This window comes from Palaemon carinicauda, chromosome 5 (genome assembly GCF_036898095.1).
Source record: "Palaemon carinicauda isolate YSFRI2023 chromosome 5, ASM3689809v2, whole genome shotgun sequence".
Taxonomy (NCBI): domain Eukaryota; kingdom Metazoa; phylum Arthropoda; class Malacostraca; order Decapoda; family Palaemonidae; genus Palaemon; species Palaemon carinicauda.
In genome coordinates this window covers 190,582,365-190,599,864 of record NC_090729.1, presented here as the reverse complement: position 1 = coordinate 190,599,864, position 17,500 = coordinate 190,582,365, and positions in this window count along the sequence as shown.

The following is a 17,500-nucleotide window of genomic DNA, read 5'->3' as shown; positions in this document are numbered from 1 at the left end:
GTCAAATTAGATATAAGAAAATGAGGTGAAATTATTACATCCGGCATAGAATATTTTGTTATTGTTACATTAGTGAAATATATTGTTTCTTGTGGACTACTACTACTACTACTACTACTACTACTACTAGTTTATATTAATGCTAATACTACTACTACTACTACTACTACTACTACTACTACTACTACTAATAATAATAATAATAATAATAATAATAATAATGATAATAATAAATTTACCATCATCATCATTAATATTATTTAGAAAAAAAGATCAAACATTATCATCATCATTATCATAATTCAGAATAAAAAGAAGAAAGGATTCATGTTGGAATACTTGAGAACAGTGCAGTATCTATCCATCCGTGCTGACCTCATTCTTCTGTTTATTATTTTTGCAACTGTGAAAGATTATTCCTTCCCTACTTGACATGATAATCCAGTTCACGTGTCACGTGTCCAGTAATTGTGGTTGCAGTTTACATAATCTTTTATTTGTTTATATTCATTTCATCGCTCTGAGTGACTCATATTTGATAATTCAGTAATGTTTTCTCACTGGAGAAATGCGGAGTTGAATATCTGTTCTTCTTCTTTGAGAAAATTTATACAAAGTATTGGGTTATATTACGAGCTATAATTGATTTTATTAATTCATTTATTTATTTTACCCTTTTAATCCCTATTTATTTCACATCTAGATTTTATTGTATGAAAGTGTTGCGATTTGTATTAAAGGTTAAAATGATACTAAATGGTGTGAGTGTACAGATATGATTGAATTATTTTCATTATATAGCGCTGAATGGCCTTTGATGCCCCAGTGCTTGGCTTAATGCCTAAATCCTATATTCAATTCAATTCATTCTTCTTTTTATTTATCTCTTTCGTTTTCTTGGTCTTCTTCAATTTCTTCCTTTATTTCTCCCACTTCTCTCTGTTCAGTGGCAGCTTATCCCATTTAAGAAGCTTATTTTGTGGTTTAAAGGCAGCTCATGAATGGCAGTGGCAATTTGCAGTGACTGTGCCCTAGAGACTGACCGTATACACATATGATCAGCGCCCAAGCTTCCTCTCCACCCAAGCTAGGACCAGGGAGGGCCAGGCAATGGCTGCTGATGACTCACCGGATAGACCTATAGGTTCCCGCCATCCTTAGCTCACAAGGATGGTAAGGTTGCAGACACTACAAGAAACTATCGAGCTTGAGCGGGACTAGAACCCCAGTCTGGATGATCATCAAGCAGGGACGGTTCCCTTTATTTGCCAATTTTTTTTAAAAAAGGTACTCTCTTCGATGACTCGGTAGGTAGACCTGTAGGCTCCCTCAAACCCTCCATGCTTAGCTCACAAGGATGGTAAAGTTGCAGACACTGCAAGAAACTATCGAGCTTGTGCGGGACTCGAACCCCAGTCCGAAAGATCACCAGGCAGGGACGTTTCCACTTTTTGCCAGTCTTTAAGAAAAGGTACTCTTGTCGTGAACATCCTTCGTCAGATGAATTTCAAGGAAGATATGTTCCCTTCGAGGACAGAGGGAGAAAGAATGCTATTTGGACAGACGTCCCTCTGCTCCTCCCCCTCCTCCTCCACGACAAAAAATATATATATAATCTCCTCGAGAACATCTTCCAGTTAAAGCTTCTTGCAGAAGAAGGGACTTTTCCGTAGATGAAAACATTTTCTCGGTAATGTTATTTGCTTGTCGGATTACTGTCCGGGAGATGATATTTTCCCCCTGGATGTGCTTATGGTTTTTCTCTCCCCCCCCCCCCTTGATGGGATGCTTTGCCTAAGGGTAGTGTGGTTTTTTTTTTTTTTTTTTTTTTTTTTTTGTTATATTAACTTATCTTACCATCTGGTATTTTTCCATTTGCATCGTAGGATAGTTATGAGTTAAAGCTTATTATCATTGGGGAAATTCTAAGAATTGGATTGAATTACTTCCTAAAGACAGTGTTTTTTTCTTTTTTCCTATCATCTGTCTTTTTTTTATTACTATTATTATAGGGTAGTTTTCATCATAATATGTCAAGTTAAAGGATCATTTTATTGGGAAAATTCTAAAAATCGGAGTGAATTACTTTCTAAGGATAGTGTTTTTTTCCCCTATCATCTGGTATTTTTTTTCCATTCACATTATAGGATAGTTTTCATTCTAATATGTTAAGTTAAACCATCATTTTATTTGGGGAAATTCTAGGCATATGATTGAATTACTTCCTGTAAATATCATCTATATTTATCATATTCTTCATTTAATTGTTTATTTCATTTCCATTCATTTTCATTCATTTCCAATTAAAGATGAAAGAATTTTAAGTTGTAGCTTTGAAATGTATCTAATTGATGCTCGCATTGCGTTAAATATTATTTTTTAATACTGTCTTATCATGTGGTATTAACTCCGTTTTATCATTTGATAGATAACGTCTCGAATTTTAGCTTTTTATTAAGTGGTAAATAGCAGGATTATTATTATTTTTTATTTCAATTTTCCATCTTTATTTCATTATTATCTCTTATTTTATGTACATCTTATTTCTATTTTTCATCATTATTATTATCTATTATTTCATGTACATCTTATTTGTATTTTTCATCTTTATTTCATTATTATCATCTATTATTTCATGTCTATCATATTTAAATTTTTCATCTTTATTTGATTATTATCATCTATTATTTCATGTACATCTTATTTCGATTTTTTATCTTTATTTGATTATCATTTATTATTTCAAGTACATCTTATTTAAATTTTTCTTCTTTATTTCATTATCATCTTCTATTATTTTACAAGTACTTTAAAGAAATTCCAAAAGATTAATATTAATTTATTTCTCCTAAAATCATTTATGGTTTTTTTTATTAAGCATAATGGTAATAATAATTATCAGGTTCATAACTAAACATTATCATTATTCTATTACCAAGGAAATATTCATCCAGAACTTATACTTTGAACTTATTTCTATATCATCATTTAGTTCCCGAAGTATAATTTACAACCCGCATGTTTCTCCCAACTTGTGTCCTCGGCTTCATTAGCCCTGAGCTTCGATCCCGAGGAAAGGCGGGAGATTTACTGTTTTCTAGAATAAAACCTATTATTATTATTATTATTATTATTATTATTATTATTATTATTATTATTATTATTACCAGTTGTAGTAGTAGTAGTAGAAGAAGATTATATCGTATTATCATCATCGTCATCTTTATTATTATTGTTTTTGTAGTCATTATTATTATTATTATTATTATTATTATTATTACCAATAGTAGTAGTAGTAGTAGTAGTAGAAGATTATATCGTATTATCATCATCGTCATCATTATTATTATTGTTTTTGTTGTTATTATTATTATTATTAGTAGTAGTAGTAGTAGTAGTAGTAGTAGTAGTAGTAGTAGATTATATCGTATTATCATAATCGTCATCATTATTATGATCATTATTGTTAGTATTATTATTATTATTAGTAGTAGTAGTAGTAGTAGTAGTAGTAGTAGTAGTAGTAGTAGTAGTAGATTATATCATATCATCATTATTATTATTGTTTTTGCTGTTGTTGTTATTATTATTATTATTATTATTATTATTATTGCTGTTGTTGTCGTTGTTTGTCTGACAATTTTTTTAATATTTCTCCAATAGTCCAGGATACTTATTCATCACAAAGATAAGGCCAATTAATCTAAATGTACTTATTTATTATAATCTTACAATAAGAAAAATTAAAATGAAACTAAAATGTAAACGTATTGATCACGCCATTAGGCGTAATGATGGCGAAAATGTTATAATAATCAAACTAAACCTTCAGGAGATGCTATGAATTTTTTCTGGTCAACTATAGCAAGGAGTTATTTAGGTAGTTTCCGGCTTTCGAGCTGTTTACAGTTTGAAGGCCGCTCATGAATGGCAGAGGCAAGGGACAGTGACATTACCCTATCAAGCAGGAAAATGCCCTAGAGACTGACCATATATACATATGATCAGTGCCCAAGCCCCCTCTCCACCCAAGTTAGGACCAAGCAGTGGCTGCTGATGACTCGGCAGATAAAGGTATAAGCTCCCCCAAAACCCCCATTCTTAGTTCACAAGGATGGTGAGATTGCAGCGAACAAAGATTCTAACGAGTCTGAGCGGGATTCGAACCCCAGTCTGGCGTTCACCAGTCAGGGACTTTACCACATCGGTCACGTTTTGAGATGGGCCGACTAAGGTCAGGTATTACCGTTTATTTCGTACTCGACCTGAAACCATTTCGATGAAATCTCCTATGTATGTGCGTTGTGTTGTCTATTCATTATTATCAAAATTTCAAAAGTTCAAACTTGCAGCAAATGTTTTTTATATTGAAGAGTCTGATATCATTTGTGCTATAGTGTTTATATGAAATATCTGTTTTCATGTTGTTACTGTTGTTAAAATATTGTATATTGGTTGTTCATTACTTCTCAAATAGTATGTTTTATTTGCTTATTTCCTTTCCTCACTGGGCTATTTTTCGTGTTGGACCCCTTGGGCTTATAGCATCCTGCTTTTCCAACTAGGGTTGTAGCCTAGCTAATAATAATAATGATAATAATAATAATAACAATAATAATAATAATAATACAAGTTGTGTTGTGTTATTATTGTTATCAATATATGCTTATTGTTCTGTTAGCATCTGTAATCTCTGTATGTTAGGACTGAAATTAAACTTTTTATGGCCCCACAAGTTTACAGGCGTAAAGTATTTAGGTACATATGCAAATAAGTTTTGATTTTTGAAAACTGGTGATAAAATTGGTATTGGGATGTCTTGAGACCTTTTCACGCTGTGGGATGTTCTAAGTAGCTAAGAATGTATACGACAAACGAACAAATCTCGTAGGTCCTATAGGAGAGCAGGGTTTCCCTGGATGATAGCACCAGGAAAATAGCCCTTAAAGTAAATTAAGTAATGTGAAATCTAACTGATAATGCCATCTACTTTCCTGCCTTCCTTCCTTTATCGATATAAACAGCTGTTAACTATTAATATTAACACATGTATCATTTTGACGACAGAGCTCTCATTCTTCTTTTGGCCTTCAAAATCAAGGGGCTGTTTTTTGGGGAGCAAGATCCCGTTCTGACATAAGATCGACTTAGTTTTTTATTTTCTTTTTTTCTTTAAAGATCCATTAACGAAATCTGCTCTGCAGAAAGTTCACTCTTTGACCTCAATCAGACTTAGATTTTATATTTCCGTTTCTTGATTGTTCTTGCCTCTCTTTATTCATCCTCTATACCTATGTCCTCTATATATATATGTGTGTGTGTATTTATATATATAATTATAATTATTATTATTATTATTATTATTATTATTATTATTATTAGCTAAGCCACAACCCTAGTTGGAAAAGCAAGATGCCATAAGCCCAAGGGCTTCAACGGGGAAAAATAGCCTAGTGAGGAAAAGAAATAGGGAAATAAATAAACGATATAAGAAGTTATGAACAATTAAAATAAAATATTTTAAGAACATTGACAACCTTAAAACAGATATTTCCTATATAAACTATAAAAGGACTAATGTATATATCCCTTTCCTCCCTCCTATTTTTCTAAAGAGATTTCCTGACAATTATGATTTCTTTGCAACCTACGTTACATATAGAAAACTTGTTTCACGAATAAGCTCCTAATTAGCTGGCATAAAGAGTAGTATTAAATTCTGAACCCAATTGTTCACTCAGTGTGTCCATCGGGTTTTGTGTAGATATAAACCAATGATATAAACAGTTGGTATAAGGAAGGCATATTTCTTCTTATTTAACTCCTGCCTTAACTGCCCTCGTTTCCAATACACTCACTACCATATCCCATAGAGGTTTCCTTCAAATTTTATCTACACTGTTAAAAAATTACATTAAAAAATGGTAAATGTTTGACAACATTTTTCCTACGATTTTTACCATTTTGATAGCCAATATACTGACGTAAAGGAGTGATATTACGACCACTAACCCGTAAAAGATAATAACAAAGTAAGGCAAAATTACGGTCGCCTGTATTTTATTGAAATATGGTTGAGAACTATATTTTTACGGAGAATTTCCGATTAAAATTACGGTTTTTTTTTCTAACAGTGTACCGAACAAAAATAATATAGCTTCTTGTATTGAGAGAGAGAGAGAGAGAGAGAGAGAGAGAGAGAGAGAGAGAGAGAGAGAGAGAGAGAGATAAGAGGGCGTTTGTTGTACATCGTTATGTACCGAGGGAGGAAAGGGGGTCAATGTTTGTTTTAACTGGGGTCGTCCCGTAATTTAGCGTCTTAGTTATTATGGCGGATTAGACCGTCTAATTCTGGGAGAATTTGGATTCATCCCGAACTCAAGAGCAAGATAATTATAGCGTATAGACATTACGCCATCGCGGATTATTATATTGGTCGGGATTATACGGCTTTTACGCATGCGAGAGAGAGAGAGAGAGTCGGAGTCAAAGTCAAAGTCAAAAACCTTTATTCCATTATAAAATGGTTATTATGTTACATAATATAAATTATTTACATAAAATTCACAATAACTGGATTGTAAAAATCTAGGATATATATACATTCAAGTAAAATTTAAAGAATATTGTTTAAGTTTCTTTTTGAATAAATCAGAACTAACATTTATACATTTTCTTATTTCCAGAGGTAGTTTGTTCCAGCAAGCTGGGCCCCTTATTGCCATTGAGCGTGAACCCAAATCCGTTCGATAGCTGTCTACATATAGATTTTCATTCTGTCTGGTTAATGCATTCCTACAATTACCAACTGTAGAGAGAGAGAGAGAGAGAGAGAGAGAGAGAGAGAGAGAGAGAGAGAGAGAGAGGGTTGAACTGAAGGGCAGAGATGCATGAGACAGCTCGGATTATTGATTGCATAATTGTTTTCTGCCTTTGTGTAATAACTGTCGTTTGCATTGTTTTTACTGGAGGGTTTGGTTTACTATTTATCTATTGGGATGATTTGTTTTTACTTGTTGGTGAGTTAATGTTTTGTAATTCTGGTGCTCTTAAAAATATTTTATTTTAATTGTTTATCACTTCTGGTATAGTTCATTTCCTTATTTCCTTTCCTCACTGGGCTATTTTTTCCGTTTGAATCCTCCGGCTTATAGCATCCTGCTTTTTCAACTAGGGGTTGTAGCTTAGCTAGTGTAATTATTATTATTATTATTATTATTATTATTATTATTAGCTAAGGTACAACCCTAGTTGGAAAACCAAGATGATATAAACCCAAGGGATCCAACAGGGAAAAATAGCCCAGTGAGGAAAGGGAATAAGGAAACAAATAAAAGATATAAGAAGTAATGAATAATCAAAATAGATTACTTTAAAAAACATTAACAACATACAACATATTTCATATGTAAACTATAAAAGAACTTATGTCAGCCTATTCAACATAAAAATATTTGCTGTGAGTTTGAACTTTTGAAGTTCTACTGATTCAACTACCCGATTAAGAAGATCACTCCATACTGGAGGGTTTGCTTTACTTTTTATTTATTTGGTTTATTCGTTATTCTTGAAGGAATCCTTAATATGCATTTTTACTTGGTAATGATTTGATGCATTATAATACTGCTGGTCTTGAAAATGGATATTCATCTGTCTTTAATAGCAGCTTAGAGAAAAGACCTTAAGGAAAGGATGCGCTGAGAAACCTATGTCTGTGTTTGGAAGTCTTTAAATCCAGGAAGTGACTGTGCTTAGAAGATAACGGTTGAGGTCTTTTCTTTGATGTCTCCCTTTCAACAACAAAAAAGCCACCAGATTTTAACTTTAAACTTTAAAGAAACATTTGATGTTATTCCAAACAGATGGGAAATTTATCATTAACTAATACATCACTCATGATTCCTCTTGGCATTAAATTAACATTATATTTTCATGATAAAATTTTATACTTACTTTACTTACTTTACTTTTGAGGGCCTGCTTCTGGTCCTGTACAGCAGGGGAACTCTACAGGACCTCCACGGTCGTTTTAGGATGTTTATTCGAGAGCATTTAACATTTCACAATGCGTATTGTTCGCTTACTGTTTGATCACCGCTGTCAAAACACTCGCGGAATAAGAAAGTCTTCAGTTTTCTCTTGAAAGCCTTAATAGCTTCAATTATTCGGATGTCTCGTGGGAGCCTATTGTATAGTCTGTGGGCCTTGTCAGATATGATTAATTTCTTTTCCAGTATCTCCCTGCAAATGTGTATGATATACTGGATGGCATATGCGAATTCTGTAGCATTCTTCAATGAATTTGAACATTATTCAATTTCTTGCGTCCTTTTTTATATATTTTCATTTCCTTTGCCGTGTCAGATATAATTTATTTGTTTTCCAGTATCTCCCTGCAAATGTGTATGATATACTGGATGGTATATGCGAATTCTGTAGCATTCTTCAATGAATTTGAACATTATTCAATTTCTTGCATCCGTTTTTGATACTATATTTTCATTTCCTTTGCCGTGTCAGATATGATTTGTTTCTTATCCAGTATATCCCAGTAAATTGGTATGTTAAACAGAATTTTGTATCAAATTCATTAGTATTCGTCAATAAATTTGAAAAATATTCAGTCTCTTTCATCCGTTTGAACACTATATTTTCATTTCCTTTGCCGTGTCAGATATGATTTATTTCTTTTCCAATATCTCCCTGGAAATTGGTACGTTAAACGGGATTGTATATGCAAACTCAGTATTCTTCAATAAATTAGAAAAATATTCAATCTCTAGCATATTTTTTCTATGTGAACATAGAAGATATGCAAAGACTGGGAGATAGAAGGAGAAACAATGTGAGGCAAATTGAAGTTTTGTAATAAATGTTGAGTTTCAAGTTTAATGGCTCTTCCAAATTGGCTGTTGGTGTACTACCTGGTATTGCCATAAACTCCTTTTTACGATGTCCAACATTGGTGCCAACACAGCATTGGAGTGTTATCTTGCATATTTTCTGAACCTCCTAATTTAGTTGAAGATTTTAAGTTATTTTGTACATGAATACCCACACGCACATGTACCAAGAAGCTGTTTTGTAAATCAGAAAGGCATCAGCCACTTTGAACTAGTAAGTCATTTACCTGTAACTCGTGTCTTTTTGTTGTCTAGTATACAAAATATATTAATTTCATTTATTCAGTTTCCAACAGAATGGGACATTTGATTGGAAACATACCGGTATTTAACAATGATCACGACTTCGGTATTTAACAATGATCACGACCTTAAAACTTCAATTTGAATGAAGCTGTTTTGTAAATTGGAAAGGCATCAGCCACTTTGAACTAGTAAGTCATTTACCTGTAACCCGTGTCTTTTTGTTGTCTAGTTTACAAAATATATTAATTTCATTTATTCAGTTTCCAACAGAATGGGACATTTGATTGGAAACATACCGGTATTCAACAATGATCACGACTTCGGTATTTTACAACGATCACGACTTCGATATTTAACAATGATCACGACTTCGGTATTTAACAATGATCACGACTTCGGTATTCAACAATGATCACGACTTCGGTATTCAACAATGATCATGACTTCGGTATTTAACAATGATCACGACTTCGGTATTCAACAATGATCACGACTTCGGTATTCAACAATGATCATGACTTCGGTATTTAACAATGATCACGACTTCGGTATTTAACAATGATCACGACTTCGGTATTTAACAATGATCACGACTTCGGTATTTAACAATGATCACGACCTTAAGACTTCAATTTGAATGATGGTTTAGAATAGTCTCTTTGCTTCATACCATTCTAGAGCTGATGGTTTTCATCTTGATCACCTACACCTGGGGTCGCTTCACTTTTGTTGTTAGAATCTTATTAACATGATCAAGTCTAAAAATTTTAAAACAGTTACTAAACAATAATACGATATATAAGAAAATTTAATCTGCATCTTGATTAAAATTTCAACACATGATTCGATCACGTTCTCTCTCTCTCTCTCTCTCTCTCTCTCTCCAATTACGTTTTTTTTTCTCTCTCCGACTACGTTTTCTCTCTCTCTCTCTCTCTCTCTCTCTCTCCGATTACGTTTTCTCTCTCTCTCTCTCTTCGATTACGTTTCTCTCTCTCTCTCTCTCTCTCTCTCCGATTACGTTTTCTCTCTCTCTCTCTCTCTCTCTCCGATTACGTTCCCCCCCTCTCTCTCTCTCTCTCTCTCTCTCTCTCTCTCAGTTCATGACTATAAACGTTCTCTCTCTCTCTCTCTCTCTCTCTCTCTTTGATTACGTTCTCTCTCTCTCTCTCTCTCTCTCTCTCCGATTACGTTCTCTCTCTCTCTCTCTCTCTCTCTCTCTCAGTTCATGACTATAAACAGTTGGAAGCTTGAATGACGTCCTGCGTCATGCGGAGGGTTGGTCGTCGGTCACAATTGGTTATTGTAATGTCTCGAGCTGTCACCATCCAGACAGGTAAGGGACAAGTATCGCGGTTAACACAATTTTGGCCCCTTTTTCTCAATCCATTGTATTTCGTTTTTTTTTTTTTTTTTTTTTTTTTTTTTTTTTTTTTTATGCTCAAAGGTCACTGCGGTAACCTTGGATTGGTTGGGAAAGGAGGGAGTTCATGGTTAGGAAATGCGAAGCAAGGTTTGCTAAATGAATCAAATGAAAATATAACTAGAGGGCCAGTTAGTAGAGCGCAGAACTCCGCCACGGCAGCTAATTTCTCGACCTTGACCTTGACCTCTGATCTTAATATGTATTAATTGGCGTGGTATTTTCATACACTCAAATGTGAACGAAGTTTAAAGTCTCTGTGACAACAATGTCCAAACTTATGACTGATTGCGTGAATTGAACATTTTGCTTGACCGTGACCTTGACCAATAATCTTGACCTTCCAAAATTTAATAATTTCCTGCTTTTTACATAACAGTTAATCCCTGCAAATTTCATTACTCTACGATTAAAATTGTGGTCAGGAAGCTGTTCACAAACAAACACACAACCACACAAACATGGTGTAAACATAACCTCCTTGCAACTTCGATGGTGGAAGTAAAAACTGGGTTAGGAATGGACTGTAACTGTAATTGTTTAACTTTCAAAATCTAGTGATTAATAGTGGATAAGAATAGGAGAAAACATAATATGTAGTTAAGTCAAATGTTGTAGAAATCATGATATTCTTCGAGTTATGACTGTTTTTCGTGAACGCCTTTTGAAGTGTGGATTTGTGGATATCTGCAGTAATATCCGCAAGGGGTAAATTGCAAGGCTGTCTTCTATATCGTATCGTGACTATTTTCCATTTTGTTTAATTTTGCTTGTGTATTCGTAGCTATTCATTTGTCTCATCTTGATATTTTTATTTTTGGCAAATGTTATACAAGCAATAAGAAATCTCTTATTGCTTGTATAACATTTGCCAACATTTTTTTAGTGGTGTAAATATATATTTTAAATAGTTTGTTTACTTGCACGATTGTCAATAGTATCAAGGTCCTTTAAATATACTCCGAGTATATTTAAAGTACCTTGATTAGTATTAAATACAATTTCACACATTCCTTCCGAAAAAGGGAATTTTATTTTATTTACTTAACCAGCAGATTTCCAGGCTTGGTAAGAAGAAATCAGTGGAATAAATAGAAATATTGCATTAGTAGAATATTAATAGATATTTTACCTCAATAAAAATTAATTAAAACAAAACTGTTTAAGGTTATGGCAGAGGCCACAGCCTGAGAACATTGGTTGTGTGGTGACATGAAGATCTACTGTATTTGTGGTACGTTAAACAAAATCTGTCGCAAATAGAGGATAAGGTAAAATAGTTGATAATAGTGGATGATATTAGTTGAGGTTTTAGATGATTTTATTTATTAATTACTGCAATAATTACTCTAACTTGTGATTTTATTGATTAATTACTACAAAAATCACTCTAACTTGCGATTTTATTGATTAATTACGACGATAATCACTCTAACTTGCGATTTTATTGATTAATTACGACGATAATCACTCTAACTTGCGATTTTATTGATTAATTACGACAATAATCACTCTAACTTGCGATTTTATTGATTAATTACGACGATAATCACTCTAACTTGCGATTTTATTGATTAATTACGACGATAATCACTCTAACTTGCGATTTTATTGATTAATTACGACGATAATCACTCTAACTTGCGATTTTATTGATTAATTACGACGATAATCACTCTAACCTTGCGATTTTATTGATTAATTACGACAATAATCACTCTAACTTGCGATTTTATTGATTGATTACGACGATAATGACTCTAACTTGCACTGTTAAAAATTTGCCGTACAAAACCCGGTAAAAATCCTGGAATAAATGTTGCCAGGAATTTACCGTTTTAAATACGGATATATTGACGTAAAAGGAGTGATATTACGTTCACCAACCCGTAAAAGATAATAACAAAGTAGGGTAAAAATTACGGTCGTCTTTATTTTACTGAAATACGACTGAGAACAGTATATTTTTACGGAGGAATTTCCTTTTTTTTTTTTTTTTTTTTTTTTACAGTGTACTTTCAAATGATATACCAAGGATCTTATCCTTGGGATATACTAATAAGGTCAAGATTTTTCGACTTCAGCATTATGAAGCTTCATCTGTGGTGGATAATGGGGGAGGGTGGGCTGTGGCACCCTAGCAGTACCAGTTGAACTCGGTTGAGTCTCTTGTCAGGCTAGGAGGAACGTAGAGAGGAGAGGTCCCCTTTTTGTTTTGTTTCATTTGTTGATGTCGGCTACCCCCCAAAATTGGGGGAAGTGCCTTGGTATATGTATGTATGTACAATGGAACTTAATTATTCTCTGTTATTAATAATGATCTCTTTTCTTGCAGGTAAGTTGTGTAAAATAGAAGCGACTGGAGGGGACGCTTGAAAGTCTTCAGGTAACTCCGCACTGTTTGTTCTTTTAATTCTTTCTTGTGGGTTTATGGTTTCTTTATTACATGGTTTAAATAATCGGAAAATAGAAAACAAAAATATTGTGAGCGTGAGGCATTTACATACTTAACACTTGCAAAATGTTACGGAAACTATACAATATTATAATTCATTTCATTAATTAAAAAATCAGTATAATTATTATTATTATTTTTACTTGCTAAGCTACAACCCTAGTTGGGGAAAGCAAGATGCTATAAGCCCAGGGGCTCCAACTGGGAAAGTAGCCCAGTGAGGAAAGGAAAGAAGGAAAGATAAAATATTATTAGAAGAGTAATAACATTGAAATAAATATTTTCTATATAAACTATAAGTACTTTAACAAAACAAGAGGAAGAGAAATTAGATAGAACAATGTGCCCGAGCGTATCCTCAAGTAAGAGAACTCTAACCCAAGACAGTGGAAGACCATGGCACAGAGGCTATGGCACTTCCCAAGACTAAAGAACAATGGTTTGATTTTGGAGTGGCCCTCTCATAGAAGAGTAGCTTACCATAGCTAAAGTCTTTTCTACCCTTACCAAGAGGAAAGTAGCCACTGAACAATTACAGTCCAGTAGTTAACCCCTTGAACAAAGAAGAATTGTCCAGTTAAAGGACCAGGCCTATATGGCTGAGGACTATGAAGCGCGAAGTAATGAATGGAGAAGTATTGAATTAAAAGCTCAAGATAGAGACGATTGGCGAAATCTAACCGAGGCCCTTTGCGTCAATAGGCATAGTAGGAGACGATGATGATAACTTCCAGTATGCTCATCGTAGCTCGATATATATTTGTGTTTCATTTTGAATTTAGGTATTGATTAGTTTTGAATTTGTAGTTTGATCACCAATTTTATTTCTGCATTGAAATGTGAGTTGGAAACGAAATGAAGATATCAATAAATCTTTGGTGTGAATTTCAAAGTATTAACCCTAAGTCTCGTTCAACTATTTTTGAAATCGCAACTAAATTTCAACCAGAAATGTGTGTTTATAATTCATTCGAAATATTGTTTGAAATGCCATTCAAATGTCTATCTTAAGTTAAATCATTTCAATGTTATAAACTACAATACAAAGCTGTTTCTTCACCGAAAGATAATAATCAATCCACGGGGGCAAACTATTTCTTTAACCGGTTATCTGCATTGGCTTGTATTTGAGGGCGGAGTTGGGGCAAATCTATGAAGGTTTACAGAATAGCAAACATGATTTTTATAACCTCAGTCTAATGAGTTTGCCCATCTACTGACCCCCTATCCTCCTCTTCCTCCTCCTCCTCCTCTTCCTTCTCCTCCTCCTCCTCCTTCTCCTCCTCCTCCTCCTCCTTCTCCTCCTCCTCCTCCTCCTCCTCCTCCTCCTCCTCCTACTCCAGGGCCAAGTCTGGAGTTCATCATTCATTGTCAAACTTCAGAGATAACATTGCTCGCGTGCAAGAAGTATTTTGTAGCATATTGAATTGCTTCTGGCATCAATTTCAAAAGGGGAATTTGCATGGCCTGGTTATTATAGGTGTTGTTGAATAATGCATGGACATTAGTTGTTAAATCACATGCATAGCATTCCCCCTCCTACCCCCATATCTCTCTCTCTCTCTCTCTCTCTCTCTCTCTCTCACACCTAGTTTTTAGCAATATTGTAGCCATTTTATAGGTTTTTAACATTTTTCTAGCCTGCCTCTCTCTCTCTCTCTCTCTCTCTCTCTCTCTCTCCTAGCCTTTATAGCAATATTGTAGCCTTTTTATTGCATTTTTACCACTTTTCTAGTCATTTTGTTGTGTTTTTAGCATTTTTCTAGTATTCTCTCTCTCTCTCTCTCTGTCTCTCTCTCTCTCTCTGTCTCTCTCTCTCTCTCTCTCTCTCTCTCTCTCTCTCTCCTAGCCTGTTTAGCAATATTGTACCCTTCTTATAGGGTTTTACTTTTTTAGGTATTTTATAGCGTTTTTAGCATTTTTTTCTAGCTCTCTCTCTCTCTCTCTCTCTCTCTCTCTCTCTCTCTCTCTCTCTCTCCTTACGTTTTCTAATCCATATATTCCCTCTTCATTAAAAACACAATCCATGGATATTTGCTTCTCTTTCTGCAGCAAATTATCAATGAATATTTGTATAAGTCAAATCAAGGCAGTTCTGCCAAAGCTATAAATCTCTGCTGCAATATGTTTTATTGACGTCCTCGAAATATTTACAACTTAATAATCTCTCATTATAGTTGTTAAAACCCTCGATTTCACTGAAAATATGCGTTTGTATTTTTTTTCGAATAGTTTTTTTATTTATCAGTATTCTTTATTTGTTTTGAAAATATATTTTTTATATTATTTGAAATATATGTTTTTTCATTTAAAGTTATTCTTTTATTTATATGTATTCTTTTTTATTTGTTTTCAAAATATGTTTTTGATATTAGTTTGAAAATATATTTTTATATAGAATTATTTTCTATTTATCAGTATTCTTTCTATTTGTTTTAACAATATATTTTTAATATTTTAGAAATATATTTTTTATTTAGAATTATTTTTTAGTTATGAACATTGCTTCTATTTGTTTTAAAAATATATTTTTGATATTTTAAAATTATATTTTTTTTAATTTAGAATTATTTTTTATTCATGAGGATTCCTTCTATTTGTTTTAAAATTATATATTTTTAGATTTTAGAAATATATTTCTAAAATATTTTTATGAGTATTTTTTTTTTCTTACGATAAAGATGATAAATGACCTAATTGGTGTCAACGAGATTGTTGGTTCTTAAATTAGATAAATATTTGATTGTTTAATATCTTTATCGTAAAAAAAAGAATCATAAAAATTTTTTTTAGAAAATATATTTCTAAAATCTAAAAATATATAATTTTAAAACAAATAGAAGGAATCTTCATGGATAAAATATTATCATAAATGAAAAAATATAATTTTAAAATATCAAAAATATATTTCTAAAACAAATTGAAGCAATGTTCATAACTAAAAAGTAATTCTAAATAAGAAAATATATTTCTAAAATATTAAAATTTGGCAATGGTTGAATGGGCTTACCTTCCCTAATGCTGTCATAGGTAGAACACCTGGATTATTTTATCACATTCAGGAATTTGCATATCAGGTCATCAGCGGTTTTGCAGGCAAAAATTACACGTTTTTTTAGATTTATTTTTTTATTTTTCCTACTTTTTAAGTAGATTGGTAAGAATTCTCACGTGATACTTATTTGCAGGCAAAATGTCATGTTTCTTAAAAAAGTTTTTTTCTGATATTTTTTTTTTACTTTTTAAATAATTTGTTAAGAATTCTCACGTGATACTTATTTGCAGGCAAAATGTCATGTTTCTTAAAAAAGTTTTTTCAGATATGTTTTTTTTACTTTTTAAATAATTTGTTAAGAATTCTCACGTGATACTTATTTGCAGGCAAAATGTCATGTTTCTTAAAAAAGATTTTTTTAGATATTTTTTTCTTTACTTTTTAAATAATTTGTTAAGAATTCTCACGTGATACGTGTCATTATATATCACAATTGAATCCTCTATCATGATTCTTTGTGTTACTGACTTCCTTTTTTGTCTAGTTTATATCTTCATGTGTGAAAGTTTGCTTAGGCTCAGATTGCTTTGCTTATATGCTGCTTTCAATCAATTGTTTTGGGTATCGTGTCTTTTGCTGCTAATGATTAATTACTGAGCTCTTGGTTAATTTAGCGTTCTATGTCTCTTGTTGATAATATTAGCGCTGTATGTCTCTTCATCATCATCATTTCAGCCTTCAAAAGTCCTTTGTTGGATGTAGGCCTTCCCCAGGTTCCTCCACAGACTTCTATCGCAAGCTATTTTGTGCCACTGTTGCTTATGTTGGTCTAAGTCATCTCGCCAGCGGGTTTTTTGTCTTCCTCGGTTTCTTGTGTATCCTTGGGGGTGTCCAGAAGGTTGTTCGTGATGTCCATCGGTTGTCTGTCATCCTGGCAATGGGCCCTGCCCAGTTCCATTTGAGCTTGCTAATGGTTTCAAGGATATGTCTCTTGCTTGTTAAATTAGTGTTCTGACTCTTGTTGGTTAAATTAGCGTATTATGTGTCTTAAATTTCTGAAACTATATTAATTAAAATAAAAGATGAGTTTTCATTACCTTTGTATTCTATGCAGTCTCATATGAAGAATTTAGAAAATGCGATTAATTATATAAGTGACACTGTTAATAATACGACTATTATAGAAAAATTATACATACTGTTCTCCTTAGTTTTTTAGTTTCTTTTCGTTTGATGCCGCAAACTTGACGACAATTTTGATGTTTACAATTCCTTGCTAAAAGCGCGTTCTAAAACTAGAAAAAGGATTATTTCGATAACATTTTTATATACTTCCTAATCCTTTGATATCGGTATGTAAGGAGTGTTTTATAGTTGATTGTGGCAGGCGTAAACTTTTTATTTCATTAAATCGTTTGAATGGGATCCTATTCGAGAACATCTTTATCATGGCTATCTCAAAGGATGAAAAGAGACGT